The sequence below is a fragment of the Zosterops lateralis genome, assembly GCF_965231275.1.
Source record: "Zosterops lateralis genome assembly, chromosome: 3".
Classification (NCBI taxonomy): domain Eukaryota; kingdom Metazoa; phylum Chordata; class Aves; order Passeriformes; family Zosteropidae; genus Zosterops; species Zosterops lateralis.
In genome coordinates, this window is record NC_139764.1 from 50,720,218 (window position 1) to 50,736,254 (window position 16,037).

The 16,037-nt window shown below is 36.8% G+C and overlaps 1 long non-coding RNA gene across 1 annotated transcript; it reads left to right on the plus strand.

Annotated features, from left to right (window-relative positions):
- The first annotated feature begins 214 nt into the window (after nucleotides 1-214).
- Nucleotides 215-14,539, plus strand: LOC310907583. Its single transcript, XR_014589657.1, has 3 exons — nucleotides 215-286; nucleotides 12,894-12,973; nucleotides 14,456-14,539. It is a non-coding gene; the product is annotated as an uncharacterized lncRNA (long non-coding RNA).
- The last annotated feature ends 1,498 nt before the right edge of the window (nucleotides 14,540-16,037 follow it).

Sequence of the window (16,037 nt, forward strand, 5' to 3'; positions counted from 1 at the left end):
CACTCATCCTTATCCACAAAATGAGGTAATACACAGAAATAAGTAAGAAAAAAATTGAAAGACATACCTACATCTTGGTTTGGCAGAATGTCTAATTAAATGAATCTCAAGTATTCCTTGTTGTAAATCTTACAGTGAAGGGCAAGTAATATTCTTAAAATTTAATCCCAGGAAAGTTAAACATTGATTATAAATAGACTACTCCATGACAGAAAGCAAATATATGTACATCTTAAAAGAAATCTTTCTAGTTAGATAGCAGTTAAAAAGCTCTACTCACCAAAAGGTTTGTATGGCATAAAGTATTGAAGGTTTATTCTTTTGTGTGTTCAGATAGTGCTGTTCTCTTGGTAGTTTATTATGTTATTTGGCTCATTGATTTATCTTTCATTGATTTGTATGAATCTAGATTTCCCGAGAATGTACTCTGTCTTATGAGTTTTTTAGGAAGGTATTAAAATGATGAAAGCTGTTGAGTTGATAGCCTTGGGAACTGAAGACATCCACTGATGCTCTGTTGTTTAAGGGAATCTGATGTAAATTTCCCCTCACTAATCCATTAATTTGTCAGAAGTCTTGCTGGGAGGGAAATTTTCTGGGCTGACATTTCATCTTCTAAGTTCCTTACATACGTGAATCTGAAGCTGTCATGAAGTACTAATGATGACTGGATGTATGACACATGATAAAAGAATTCAAGCCTCACTAACACTGGCCCTGGACACACAGCAAATTAAAAGATTCCTTTAAAAATATTTTTATGAACTCTAGTGATGAATTAAAGAAAACATTACACTGCTTTCAGAATATCATCTATTTCATTCTTGTGTAGTGTTCTGCTGTCGATTTAGAGGTGCAAGGCTTGGTAGTCTAGTGTTATTCCCCTGAGACACCTAGTCTCTGCATCTGTGAACCTCTCTAGAGCAATTCCATGGTCTGTAGCAAAATACTTATCAGGGGAGTAAAGCTGATTAGCTGCAGATACTATTGCTCTGGAATTTAAATGAAAAATTGTGTAGCTTTTTTCTTTCTATACAGAAACCCTGCTGTGTAAAACCACTGTTTGTTTTCTGTAACTGTATTATGAATTTTGTTCAGTGGTACATTTTACTATTTGCATTGGTAAACACATTTCTTACAAGTAAAGTGGGAGAGCCCTGCCTCTGATAAACTTACTGAACTTTTGCCATATTTCCTCAGGGAAATATTTACTCATGTTGAAGGAAAAACTCCAGAATTTTTACAGTAAAATGAGTCTGCAGACCCAAATGACTGAGAAGAAAATTAGCCTTAAAAATTGTGATAAGGAATAGACATCTTATCAAAATTAACAATGTGTTTGCATATATTTAAAATGTAATATATAAAGGTGTTGGTGTTTTTTTGTTTGTTTGTGTTTGTGTTTTTTTTTTCTCTAAATAAATCAAACTACCAATTAACATTATGGCTTAGATATCCAGGTAGAACTTGGATTACTTGTCTCCTATATGTTTTAATATATGTTGTTTTGTCTCTTCTTAGGGTAGACCATTACTTAAAGGGTAAGAGGATTTTGAGGTCTAATTGACTCCTGAATTTCAGAATTTAAAGAACTCCAGCTTTTGACAGTCTGACTTTTGTAAGGTACTCCAGGTCAAGTTCCTAAGACCACAGTGCCTTTTGAAATTTTTATTCAAACAGCTTTGAAAAGGTTAAGAGCCTTATTATTATGGAAACACAAATATACTAAAAAACCCTCCAAAAATAAGCCTTTGTGACTTCCAAAACACATCAATCCTTAAGAAACTATACTTGAGAGGCTTGATTCGAAGAGAAAATTTGAATTCGAAGCTAGAAAAAATTCAAAGCTAGAAAATTAGTAATAACATTATCAGCTTTTCTTTTTTTGCTATGCTATGATTTCAATTAGTTAACAAAGGATGTTCATAAACTATGATTTATTTTTTCACTGTGTATCCTTTTTTATAATGAGGTTTCATCTCATGACTCCTTCCTTCTTTGCCTCCACTACACAATTTGAATCTGTAAGCTGCATAGCATTTTATGTAATTAGACTATATTTAGATACCCCTCTGTGATGTGAGGTTCTGAGACATATGCCTTTTCCTGGAAAAAAATATTTTGTTGCAGCTTTTGCGAACTTCATTTGGACTTGATCTGTGAGCAGAACCTAGATCTATCATATGATTTGCAACAACATTCTGCTCAATTTTAAATTATCTCAGTGGTTGAGAGTCCCTGAATGCATTTTAACTGGATAGACATAAACAGCTTGCTCAAGCTGACCTCCAGATGTCCTTTCCTTTGCAGTCCTGACCCAGTTCCATAGGTGCACAGTATAAACTCTGTGCAGTCTGTTACCGTCGGATGCAGCAGTGAAGTGGCATTCCCCCTTCCCGTAGCTGATGCCTGTCATGCTTCATCAGGGCTGACAAGCAATTATTACTCTTTGTTTCTTTTATACTATATATTGGCAAAACAATCATTGCAAGGAATTGTAGAGGTAGAAACCATTATCTTTGCACTATAGTGGTAACAGAGCTTTTAGGCTTACTGAAAATATCCATTAGCTTTTGCTTTCTTATCTGCAAATGCTTTCTATTTTGCCCTCTGCTATTCCAGCAGTAGAATCACCAACTTTTGCTGCATTAAGAAAGGAAGATTCTATTTTTTAGTTTGGTGATTTTAATTTTCTGCTGGCTTTTGTTCAGGACAGAAAGCATTCTTCATTAGTTTTGAGTCCCACTATATTAAATATAATTTGAATATCCATTTTAGCCTCTGACTTTGAAGATTTTGTTTTCCTCTTAGCAGTTGTGACATGATATGACATTCCTATGCAAATTTACAAACAAAAATGAAAAAAACCCCTAGAAAATAAAATAGACTGAGCCAATTTTAGTTTCTGAGCTGGGAGGGAGCTTTTTGAACTTTACTCTCCTTGGTTATCATATCTGTATGACTCACATAAATCATTGTTTTCAAGTACTCTTAATAGCCTTCAAGAGCTTAAGCAGGATGCAGTCATGGACAACTAAGATTTTTTTGCAGGTGTCTGAGCTACCTGCACAGGACAGGTATGGCCTCCCACCTGAATTAGAAGTTCAACACAAGTTATCAAAGGTTTCATCTCCAGCAGGAATTGTCCTTGGTTGAAGACACAGTTGCAGAAAAACAAATTGCCAATGTAGGGAAAAGAATCAGTCTCTCAGATCCATAGAATTTACTTCTGCTCAGCTCTCCAGAGAGGTCCAGTGCTGGTCTTGGCTATGAATTTTCATTTTCTCAAAAAGCCTACATGATTGTGAAACCTCTTACACCATTCCCACAAGTTCCCTCTGCCCACTTGCTCTTGTCTCTTAAACGTCCCTCAGGTTTCCCCTGCTGTCATGCAAAGGTCAGCTGGTGATCTGTTTTGCTCAGAGAATTTATTTTCAAAGCCTCTTTCAGGCTGTCAGTTTTTGGAAAACATTGGGTAACCTTAACTGGAAGGTTCTCCTTCAATCTCTCCCTGTGCTGAATTAGCACATCTAATGAAGATGGAAAAGGGGAAAGGTATGTGCACACTTCCTGATTTTACAGCAGCCACTCTGTACTACAGTGTTGTAAGAGTTACATCTTAGTCACTGTGCTTAAATGTTCAATCCAAATTTTAATCAAATTCCTTAGGTGTTACTTAGGATGAAGTTTTCTTCTTGAATTTGCTAAAGCTGCCAGAACTATTCAACCCATATAAAACCGAAAAATTCCTTTTCCACACCTTATTTTTGACATGGTGTATGAATGGTTTTTATAAAAGAAGTTATGGTCACCCATTGTTACAGTTTTAAAGGGTTTATTTTCTTTTATCTCAACTTCTGCTTCTTTTCTCCTGATACAGAAGAAAGGTTTTATAATCCTATTAGCTTTTGTACTGGCATTTGACATCTTTGACATTGTCAGTGAATGAGAAGAGGGTCTGTCCAATATATAGCTCAAGTTTATCCCCAAAACTAAAAGATAAGTTGGGGGGGGGGGGGGGAGGTGTGGTGTTTATTGTTTGTTTGGAGTTTTTTTGCTTTTTCTAGTGGATTTCTACCATCATGTTGTCTGACAGGAGAGGAATGAGGAGACTTGGACGCTTCTGTCACATACAGAGATGTGAACTGCTGCAGGAAGAATGGACTAGTTTTCAGTGCTTTCTAAATGTGAATGATTTTGTCCCGTAATTCCAATCCTTTTCTGTTTGAGCACTGTCTGCTCCCAACTCCTCTTCCCAAGGTACTTTTATATCCACATTCAATCCCATTCTCAGCCTGACTCTTAAACAATAATTTCTTGGTTGCACATATTAGTAATAAGCTATTTTATTTCTTCTAACTTGGGACAGACGGCTCTACTTCAGAAATATCTACTATATTTAGGTCTCTTTCAGTTGCTATTTTCTTCTAGTTACTTTTAGACAGAAGCACAGGAGACAGTTCAGCTGATTGGAACGTTCCTACTGTCATCCCCTTGTGTAATCCTGCAGGTAGGCCACTGCTGTCAAAGCTTTCTCCCAGGTGTCCCTTTTCTGGATCACACATAAGAAGCAGGGAGGCTCATTCCTAGGCACTTCTTGAAGCATCAGGTCATATGCTATATGCTGAGCAGCTGCTCTAGCCTTTGACTGTCAACTGAGCACCTAAGGAAGCTACAGACCTGCTTGTCATGAGCTGCGCATTCCAACTCCCTGACAGGAGACACCTTTCTGTCTTCTAGCTTTTTTTTTTTACCCATTATCTGTCTACTTCATTTAGGCTGCAAAATCTTACATTGCTGTATCTCAGTGAACCCACCAGTGAGCCTAGTGTCACAGAAGCCTTTTAGGTGTTCATATTTTGCCAGTAGTAAATATATGAATATGGTTCTTACATAAAGAAAAAGTATCTAAATAGTCTCACTTTCCTGTTACTGAATTCCTTTAATGCCATGTATATTGCATTCAAGTACATAGCACAATGCTCTGAAGCACGGAGCTCTAATCATGTCCTTTCTTTTCCCCAAGTAACTTAATGGAAGACAGGAGGATGTGCTGGTCACAAGCAAGTTGTCAACATAGCTACCAAATTGTATCTGGGCACTGGTGAAACTGTTCACTGGTCCTGATATAATAATATAGAAATATTATTAATATATGTACATATTAGTATTTAAAAAAAACAAAAAACAAAAAACAAAAACAAAAACAAAAACAAAAACAAAAAAAAAAACCAAAAAAAAACCAAAAAAAAAAAACCAAAAAAAAAACCAAAAAAAAAAAACAAACCAAAAAAAAAAAAAACCAAAAAAAAAAACCCACAAAAAAAACCCAAACAAAACAAACAAACAAAAAAAACAACACAACAAAACAACAAACCAAAACTTAAAAGGGAGACTAAAACTGTTTACTAAAATGAAGAACATGTCAAAAGAAGTAGTTTTATGTATAAAAAACCACTGAAGTAAATTCTTTGTATGCAGCTTTGCTCTGATTCATTTGAAGCTGTAAATCTGAGCCAGCAAAGAAAGTGAGATCCTTTGAGTATTATATTTATGAAGATTAGAACAGTTCTTGCTATATAATTATATAATCACCTCTATCTCTGTTTCTATATCTATCTATCTCAACAGAAAATTAAGTCTGTATTGTGGGAAAGGAAAATGTGTTCATGTTCCCAGGTTTGTTTCTCAGTCTGGGTTTGCTTGCACATTTCCATGCAAAGGAAAAGAGGAGAAAAAAGAATCATAAGCACTCTACTTTTTACCATCTCCTAGCTTCTACCTTCACAGATCACATGCTTCTTTCCTTACAGGATTTTTGGTTCTGTTTAAACATCAGTCTTTACAGCACTTTCACTGCTGTGCTGTGTGTATCCATGCCACTAATGCAAGTACCACTCACTCAATGTGACTCACCACCCGTATACTGACTTGCTTCTAAAATACTTCATAGCCAACAAATTTTCTCATTTTTCAAAGTGACCTTTGTTTCCATTATCTTTCAATTCTCATTCTAGAAAAAGGAGAGTGAAGAGAAAACTGAGACTGGTAAAAATTCAAACGATGTGGGCTTATAGTGAAATAGACAGACAAACAAATTATTCTTGTTTGCTTACCTGTTTTGTTTTTGCAGTTGTTGGGATTTAAAATTAATATTCTGCTCCTAATGAATGAAAGAGGGAATACATGAGGAAATAGCAGCTGAGAAAGAGATTTGCATATGCAAAAAGGGTGGTTATTTGTGCAACTCTAACCAAAATCCATCAGTGTTTGAATGTCAGTGTTTTAGAAAATCTCTCTCAGAAATCCGTGTTTGTCAAGTTTGAAACTTTAACCTGATTCTGTGGTCACTAGGAAAGCCCCGTGAGTGGGCTTGAGATGGGAAAATATGACATTCCCTCTAACTCTGGTAGCACAAGCAAGTGCTGTATAAATACCTTGAAATGTGAAATAGCAATCCATGTCAAAGTTTTCAGAAATCTTTTGTATTAAGCCCAAATTTGCTTTTCAGGCAGAGGGAGTAGGCATCAATTAGATTGAGATGCTTCCTGCTGGCTTGTGCTGTTGTCAGTCAGATGATTGTATACAATATTTATGTTCACCTTACCACTTCTAATTATACTTTTCCTTGAAGCCATTGGATGCACACTCGTTCAAGTATTCTCTCTTGATTTGTCCCTGCAGAATAGACTATGGTCCCCTACTTCATTATCCTGCATCTGATTTAATGATCTTAGTCTTTTATGAACCTTACAGGTTAAGAAGTGCTGACTGAGTACTTATATGTACATTTTGTTTCATTTTAATTTTTAATCTTTAGTAGTGCAATGAGCGCTTAGCAGTAAGCATCACCCTAGTCAGTATGGAAATATAAATAACACTTTGCCTTAAGATTTCATGAGCACATATCTCAGTATACTTTTAGCTGATGGGATAAGCATGGTGAACCCCTGGTTCCTTTTAGCTGCATGTTTTTCTGAGGTTCAGCCATGTAATTTAGCTTGCAGTGGCCTGGGTTACAACAGTATCTATGGTATTATTAGAATAGCTATTCTCACAGCTATATGGTTAACTGAGAAAATTAAGAAGTACTTGACCTGCCCTAATGATTTTTTTTTAGTATTACAGTCACAAAAGCCCATTTTTAAAACATGCTATTTATTTGCCTCTCACAGCTTCCTCATGGTGCCAATACATCAAAACACCAAGGGAAAATTGGATATGCAGCAGGGAATGTAAAATAAGCATAAAACCCAAGAAAATACTTAATAATTTTGGCAATTTTCAAAATTTTATACACTGTAAGATATAATTTTTGTTATAGATGGCCGATTTTTCCAAGTTGATTGTAAATTTTTGGTAGGTCTCCTGCTTTCAAAGTTTTCAGTTTCAGAGTGATGTATACTTAAAATCCTATGCTTGATATATCTCAAGACATTTGTGCCTAAAATTTTAATGCATAAAAACTTTTATATGGGAAGAGGTTGCATACTTATTCCATTTGCCTTAATCCAACAAATAAACTTGAGAAAAGATAATTCATATTTTAGTAGTAACATAATGAATGAATGGGCTGAATTATTCATGGTCCTTCCATCCTTTGAAACAAAATGAATTTTAGGAGAACATAACTGTTCTCAAGAAGGCAATCGGTAAAAGAACAGACCTGTCAAACAAATACCTCATGTTAAATTATTCACTATTCTCTAACATTTAATTAACAGAAGAACACAGTTGTCCTTGCTAGTGTCCAGTTATTGGAAACCATTATATGTTCTCTACCATGTCTCCTCACTCAGTTAAATACTGCAGAAGGATCTGTGCCGTGAGGCAGCTGGAGCCATCGATGTTTATTAATTCATGACTAGTGCTCAAAACACTGACCACAGAACTAAAGCCATGAATTTGAGAAGGAGCTGCTCATGTATTATAGCTGGCCCTTAATGGTTGTTTTGTTCTTGGCTCTGTGTTTCTGTTCTCTCTCTGCTGACTGATGGTGTACTGTAAAAAAGAGAAACCAGCATTTAGGAACAGTCCACCTGTCTGATTGCTTTTTGGATAATCCCTGTGATACTTTGTCACTGAACAAAATAGTTGGGTGTATGGGCTGTAAATAAAGACCTTTCACTTCACACATTGCCAAGTTTAGGATTTTTGCTTCCCTCAAATTTGTTTATCCTTTGTAAATGAATCTCTCTTTCTGTCAGTTTGGGTTGACATCCACGGCAAATTAATTCCATTTCATCTCAACAAATTTTTTTCCGACAGATCTAATCTAAAAAGTCACAGTTTGAACTCGGGACCATTTGCTTCTGAATTGCTGCAGCAATGACACATGCTCATTCTGCATTGAGGAAAAAATATTTAAAAGCCTGAAAAATATTGAGCCTCAGGCTACTTGTCCTTTATGTATCTGATAGTAAAAGAAAAAGACTTTAGGGGATGGTTCTTTCAGCTTTTGGAACAGACTGACAGTTAAAAGGGAAAGAAAATAGAAAAAGACTAGAAATATCTGGAACCAGGCTTGTGATATGTTTCAAAGAGGAACCATATTTAGGACAGTTGTGATAAAAGTTTACAGTTATGTGGTGACAGTTCAGCTCAGCAATAAATATGACCTCTCCCTTTTATTCACTGTACATAGTATTTTTGCATTATTATTATTATTATTATTATTATTGTTGATTTTGTTGTTGTTAATATCCGGATATTTGTGCACCTTTAAAATCACTGAAGTTCACATTTCATTTTCCAAATAATCATGGTTGTCTTTTAAGCTTATTTAATGGCTTTTTTTTTCCAAAACAAATACATTACTATTACACATTAAAAATTACATATAAACCCTCAATGTTTTACAAATGCATTGCTAATATTTGTGGGCAAATGCAAGTTCTACTTTTGAATGGATGGCCTCCACTCTGTTTCCATATGAACTTCGTAAACTCTTTCGAGAAGGAACTTGGCTATTACTTCCTAACATGTTGTTATATAGTTTGGAAGATAAATGATGAAACAGCAGATATGTTTGTTTTCATTAATAGCCATAGATTTTAAATTCAGAATAGACTGTTCTGTTATCTGCTTGGGTTCCCAGTAGCACTGCTAAAGTTTGAGTAACTGCCTGAGTTCCTCTCTTATGATTGATATCTAAGACTGAAACACTTCTGAACGCGATTAAATCGGTACAGTCTCCTTCATTTGCCTTTAGCTGTATTGGTAAGTTTGAGGGCAGAAAATCTTTAACTGCAAAGATATCTGTGTTTGCATTTTCTCTGGTTTTCATCTGTACCTATTCACCACTCTTGTTTTGACATGCTAATCCTCTGCAGTGAACTGGCCATGCAAAGATGCCACATTTCTTTAGAAGATTTGTCCCCAGGCCAGTTCATCTCTGATTAAGCTGGACATGACACCATGAAGAGTAAATGCTGGGGGATTCAGACCACTTCACAAGCTCTCTGGTATACCTGCCCAGAAAGCAATAAGCACCCTTGAAGGGCTGTGGTAATTAATGGGCTTTTTCAGAAAGCTGGAAGTAAGGACTTCACTGTATCTCAACGTGCAAAGGTGATTATGTATAAATGGAATATAAAGAATTCTCATCCTGTGACTTATACCAGGTTGTGGTTTTTTTTTCATCTGCCTCCAACACAACTCTGTAAGATATCTAAGAGACTAGTACCAGAGTTTTGCTGCTGGTCCTTTCTGGGAAGCAGATTTTAAGTGAAATACTGGACAGAATCTAATGAAAGTGATTAGGAAGGCTTGTGGTAGAGAGAAGTGGATTGGTATAAGTTGGCCTGGGATTTTTAAGCGAATAATGACTGAGCTGTAGAGGAAGCAGGAAGATGGAGAAGTATGAGAACAATATTTTTCATGCTGCACTGAATCTGTTTTTGTGTCCCCACTAACATTGTCATTCAGGTGCTTCTGCAGATTGGCAGAGTACAAATGTTAACTGTTTGAACCTGAGCTGGAAGCTCATCAGTTTCAAATTTGTGAAGGGTGAGGAGTCTTATGCTCTCATCTTAGGCTGAAGCAGACTTTGATTGTGTGACTTAGTGTTCACCTGGAAATGCCAGAGCTGGGACCCATCCCTAAAAATGGGAGTAATTAAAATTTAGCTACACTGACCTCTCCGGGATGATCTCTACATGAGACTGTGAGCTTATGGGGGCACTTTATTATTGAGGGGTTCCTGTTTGCTGTGATCAGCACCTTGTTTTTGATGTATGTAGAAGTTATCACACCAGCAGGACAGCCCAGGAAATGTGGTGACCTGTGGCTGAGGATTTCTGAATATCAGCTTAGATAGCTACTGCTGATGAGCTGTAACATGGTCATGAAGATGTTTTTGTGGTATATACTTTATGCACAGCTCAAGCACTGGCAAATTCCCCAGGAGACGGATCGTATTTTAAATGTTTCCACTCACTCTATAGGGGAGGCAGCATTGTGCCCTTGAGCTAATAAATAGCTGAGGAATTTATTGCTCACAAATGTACCAAAAGTTCTTCTTGCAGATCAGCTGTTACACCAGAATCATAGCCTTCATAAAGGAAAACATCTAACAAAGTTAATGGGACTTTTCCCTGTTTAAGAACAAGAGATTGGGTTAAATGTGCAGCCACCAGCAAAACGAATCCCAAACTTTCAGGCTAGGCTTATTGTGTTACACTGAAAGGTAGGTATTAAGATTTGGGTCCATGCACAGGTAGAAAATATTCTGCCAAGAGATATTGTTAGAATAAAACCCTTGGGTTTCTGAAGGCAGCTAACTTGTACTCTCTCAGGTAACTTCTAGGGACAGTGTCAGGAATTAGTAGAGAATACGGACCATTCCTGGTAGTAAGCTACAGGATGAAAGAAGCCAGAATATACCATTGTCCTCAGGGCTAGGGAATGGCCCTGACACTCTTAAGTTTAATGGCAAGCTCAGGATAAGAATCTATAATGCAAGATGCTTAAGGAAACTGTATGTTTAGAAAGTAACCATGTCATGAAAAGGTTTGACTAGACTGTTGTGAACTTTCTCAGTCTCAGGTTTTGCAAGATGGAAATACAAATACATTTTTTTTAGTACTTTTAGTTTTTTTGTTGTTGTTTTGTCTCTCAGAATTTATGCAGAAAAGTGCATCTGTATGTCTTGCTGGGAATGTCGGGCCTTAAATTGAAGTGGTAGCAACTTCTTGCAAAATGTAGTAAGTCTCTCTCTGATTCTCAGTTGAATAGAATCAGTCACTCCTGTTTCTAACAGCTCTATTCCACTTTCTTCACACTTAGAATGTTTATGACACCATTCTATTTCAAAGCACTTTGAAAATAGACATCCAAACTCTAATAATTTAGACTCTAATAAATTTAGTCAGTTTTTAGTTGTTGCTGTTGGTGGTGGTGATGGGTTGGTTTGTTTGTTTTATTCAAACTGTGTCAACCAGGTTTTATAGCATGGATACTATGGCCTTCACAGTTCTTACTGCATTGGGATGGTGCATACTAATAATTGATATGCATTGTATGATAAGACCAATAATATTTTATTTAACCTACTGTGGCAGTGCAAGTATCTGGACATTAAACTGTAGTGCTAAGAATATTTTTTTTGTGAAATATCCATAATTTACATAATTTTACCATTATACAGCTAATCTTTATCCATTATGAGGTCCAATTACCAAACTTATGTTTTTCCTTCCTCTCACGGAGCACAAAACATCAGGGGCCATTCTGTTTAATAGATGAAGACAGAACAAAATAACCCAAGTACAACACCAAAGCTTCCCAAATAGTGTAACAATGCGTCCTGTGGTCACTTTTATACAAAAATGTTGTTGGGGAGTCTGATGTTATCATGCAGCACTTCACAAGGACAGTGCTCTGCATGTTGACACCTGTCATATCTGCAGGTTGCACCAAAGCACTACAAAGGAGAATAGTTAAAATGTGCTCATTATTGAATTCCTAAGCAGCTTTCAATGCATCATGCTCTGGTTGGAGTTTTGGAAGGAATATCTCTCTTTAAGGCAGCCACACTCCTAACTTAATACCTACAAACAAGATTCCTTCTCAGCTTCATCTGGTGCTTGTAGTGGTGGTTTCTGCTGCTCTGCCCTCTTCTCTCACTGGATGTGTGGAAGGGATCTTAATCATTAGGGCTCTACTCAGGAAGGCCACTAGAAGAGTGTATTCCCTGGAGCTGTTCTCTTTAGTATCTGAAAGTGGTTCTGGAGCAGAAGAAAGCCCACAAAGTGTACTGGCTTGATAATCAATACATTGCAGTGAGAAAGATTTGTATAAAATCCTGCTTTGAACACATTTCACAATAGAATTTAGTAAATACATATATGTGATGAAAGTAACTGCAGCTTGCTGTGCATTAAGTATTAGCTACTTTTCAAACTCTTCAAACTATGTATATTTTCTAAACAGTTTACTGCCTGCTCAGCTGGCTTTGTAGCAGCCAAACTCATCCCATATCTGGTGTAACTTCACAAAATCAAGGAAATTGAAAGCTTGCATAACTGGACAATTCTAGTCCTCTGCTGACTGTGAGATGCTCCAATGTAGCATGAACAGGCCAGCAAATATACAGAAAGGGACAGTATTTTAGATTTTGGAAGATAACAATATCCTCACTTCTTGGCTGAATAGCAAAAACCAGTAATGCAGATAATACTAAAGCTTGCTATACCAAGCCACCTGCCCTTATGTCACTGAGCAGGGTAAGAAATGCTGGGTGTAAAGTGGATCATTATGCACTCAGTAGACTTATTAATCATCCACTTAAGGGACTTCATTCTCCATATCCTATTTCCAAGCACCTTCTCCAGCATATTGTAAAACAGTGCTCGCTTGAGAATCTTGGTACTTCTGTCTGGATTCTCCTGCAGATTCAGCAGGTGAAGCCTATGATGTGTAACACAGAGTGGAGGAGGGTGAAGCTCTAAACAGCTGAAGCTCAGAGATGTTGGTAAGTAGGAATGAATTCCACCTCTTTTTTCCCCAGAGAGTGTCAAGTTACTATGTGCCTCAAAATTAGCACAGCTCCACTTATTTTTAGAAATATTTAATTTTGTATTTTATAGGGAAGTCACTTAAAATCTATTAGTTATAGCTATTACTACTGAATTCACAGAACACGTTTCAGGGTGAATCAAAAATGGCAGGATGTCAAACAACCTGATAAACAGATACATTTTAAGATAGTGTAGTAAAAGAAATATTACTTTCTTGTGACCAATTAAACCCTGAAACTGTCACAGGATATGAGGCTGTCACCTCCACTAAAGTCTCTTTCTACTGCTTTGGAAGTTTTGGGAGCTTAGGCATATTTTTAACAAATTCCTTATGCATCTCAGTTTCCCTAATTGTTACTGTCTTTCCTGACTGCAAAAGGAAAACCACATGAAAGAAAATAATGATAGATTCTAAGGAAATGTCTGAAGTTCTCTTGGAAATTAACAGAAAAGTTCTGAATAGGAAATTGCCTCTGCCAGGCATCAAATTGGCGAGCAAGTTTGCCCTTTTTTAGGCCCAAGCAGGACATTAAACCTTTTCAGATGCTGATTCAAGGGAAGAAGGGAGGTGAAGTGGGCTGTCAGCAGCTGCACAGGGGGGAGATGGTGACTGACTCTGAGGCACACATAAGCAAGCTGAAACACAACAGTCTTACCTACTCCCACCTGACCTGAAGGTGGAAGTAGCAGAATAAAGCCGAATTTACTGAGGCTGGGACTGAAAGATGAAAGCTGAGGTAGAGGTCTTCTGTTTGCTTAAGCCCAAGTCCTTTACTCTGTGTTTGAGTGAATTATGCTTTGTTTTGGAGAAGCTGGCTTGGGGTCACTTCAATTCATCTGCTGTTGTAGGCTCTTGGAAGAAAAGGCATATTGATGACAAACACAGTTGGGTCTGTCAGTTGAACATGAGTAGTAAATGAGAAATTGCCGCCAGGATTTCCAGTCTGAGAGTGGTAGGACCATATGGCTCTATCCACGAAAAGTTGAAGGTAACAAACCTCTTCTCAGGAAAGTGTGCTTGAGAGGTATGAAAAGGCACTTCAGTACAGTTTTTCTGTAGTTGCAACTAATCCTACAATTCTTTCAGTTTAATAAAGCAGAATATTCTCTACTGGAAATCCTTTCCTCTAATTTAAGCAAACTAAAAAAGAACAAACATTTACTTAAAAATGTGTAAAATGCTATCATCTTTGGTTTCCTGCCAACAGCTGATGTGCTCAACAAATGATCCAAAACTAGCACACCCCAGTTCAGTGCTTAAAAAGGAATATTTGGGAGATATATTAGTGTATGTGGTTTTCTGAATAGCTGGTTTTCTGCTCACACAGTTTAAAAATATTTGAAGAACTGTAATTTCCAGTAGCCTTAAAAGATTAAATATTTATATTTATTTAAGGATTTAAGGATATTGTCTTCTTGGAATTTTTTTTTTTAAGGATGGCCTGTAAACACCTGGTAGGCAGTACTGATTGCATGCTCCCAGTAAATGGAATGCTCCTGAAATCAGAGACCTGCCCTGCAGGAAGGGGTAGGTGTGTGGCCCAGGAAACTTCCAAATCTCCTTTTTTAATGACTCAAGATAGATGTTCAAAATGACAAGTAGTGGAGTCTTATTTTGTGTGTGTCAATAAAGAGGAAGAATGTTGAGTCCTCATTAACATGTGTGAGGCATTACAGTATTAAGAGCAAAACTGGTTTGAGTTTGCTTTAAAATTTATGTTATTATTAATTGACTGCTAGAAGACCACAGACAGGACATTGTGAAGGAAAAGGCAAGCTGTTCACCCCAGTGTTACTTTTACACCAGTAGTCCAAAGAGATTTTCCTTTTTAGCTATTAAAGAATGAAGATTTGATCTTATTTTGCTAACTTTGGGTTATACAGTCTGTTTCACTGTATCTGGAAATGGACTGTTGTTCTTTTCTTGATAAATGACCTGTAAGTAAATGTTTAAACTGGAACATACAGGGATAGAAATTCATATTTAATGTTATTGCAGATTCATCAGTGTATGTCTTACTTCAGGTTTGATATACCAGATAGCAGATTTTTCTTTCCTTTGAAGGGAGGAAGTAGGATGTAAGAAACAGGAAAAATATTTTTCCTCTGAAATAAGTGTCAGAGTTCATGATTAATGTTTAATCTGAAAAAATATTTAACTGCCTCACAAAGGAGACCATTCTATGGTCTGCCTAGAATTAATGTCCTACCACCTTTACAGAGAGGAAGGCCTACAGACCTTAAAGTACAAATGACACCATGGAATAGCAAAAGAGGTAAGTAATCCTGGGAACAATAAATCTGTAAAATTCATTCTACAGATATGTTTTTTGTTCTTTCTTTTGGTTTCAAATGCCATATGGTGGGAGGTTCTTGCTGCTGAAGCTCTTTTAAGGGCTATGTGTGTAAATATATATTGTCAGAATTTCCACTATGGCATGACTTGATAATGGAATATGTCCTTCAGATCCACTTAATTTACTGAAATATTATGTTTCTCCATTCCTCAGTCAGGTTTGGCCGAATCATCACTTACTAAATCCAAGAGTCACTGGATACGGAGACAGTTCAAGACAAACTCACATCTATGTACATGCAGGTATTTCTAGGCTAATCCTTTACTGAATTAAAAGAGCTATAATGATGTCTTTTATTATGCACATGGCTTAGTATGGGCATAGAACTTCAGCACCTTCTTCCAGACATTTCGCTGGTGTTGAGGGATTTCTCAGCCAAAAAAATATGTGGAGATTGCTCTGGAACCATGAGTGGCACTGGGGATAGGTCCAAGTTGTGACCTGATGTCAGGTCCCAGGCAAAGCCAGCTGTTTGAAGATCCTTTCTGGAAGGCTGTGGAAATGTGCTGTCTATAATCTGTCTCTGATTTATTGAAACTCTCTGTCAGGGAGAAAAAGACATTTTTCAAAATAGAAATGTGATTTTAGAATAAGGGTCTTGAAACTTCATATTCTAAAAATTTGCAACTAAATGCAAAATCTGCCATTGGATTTTTTTTTA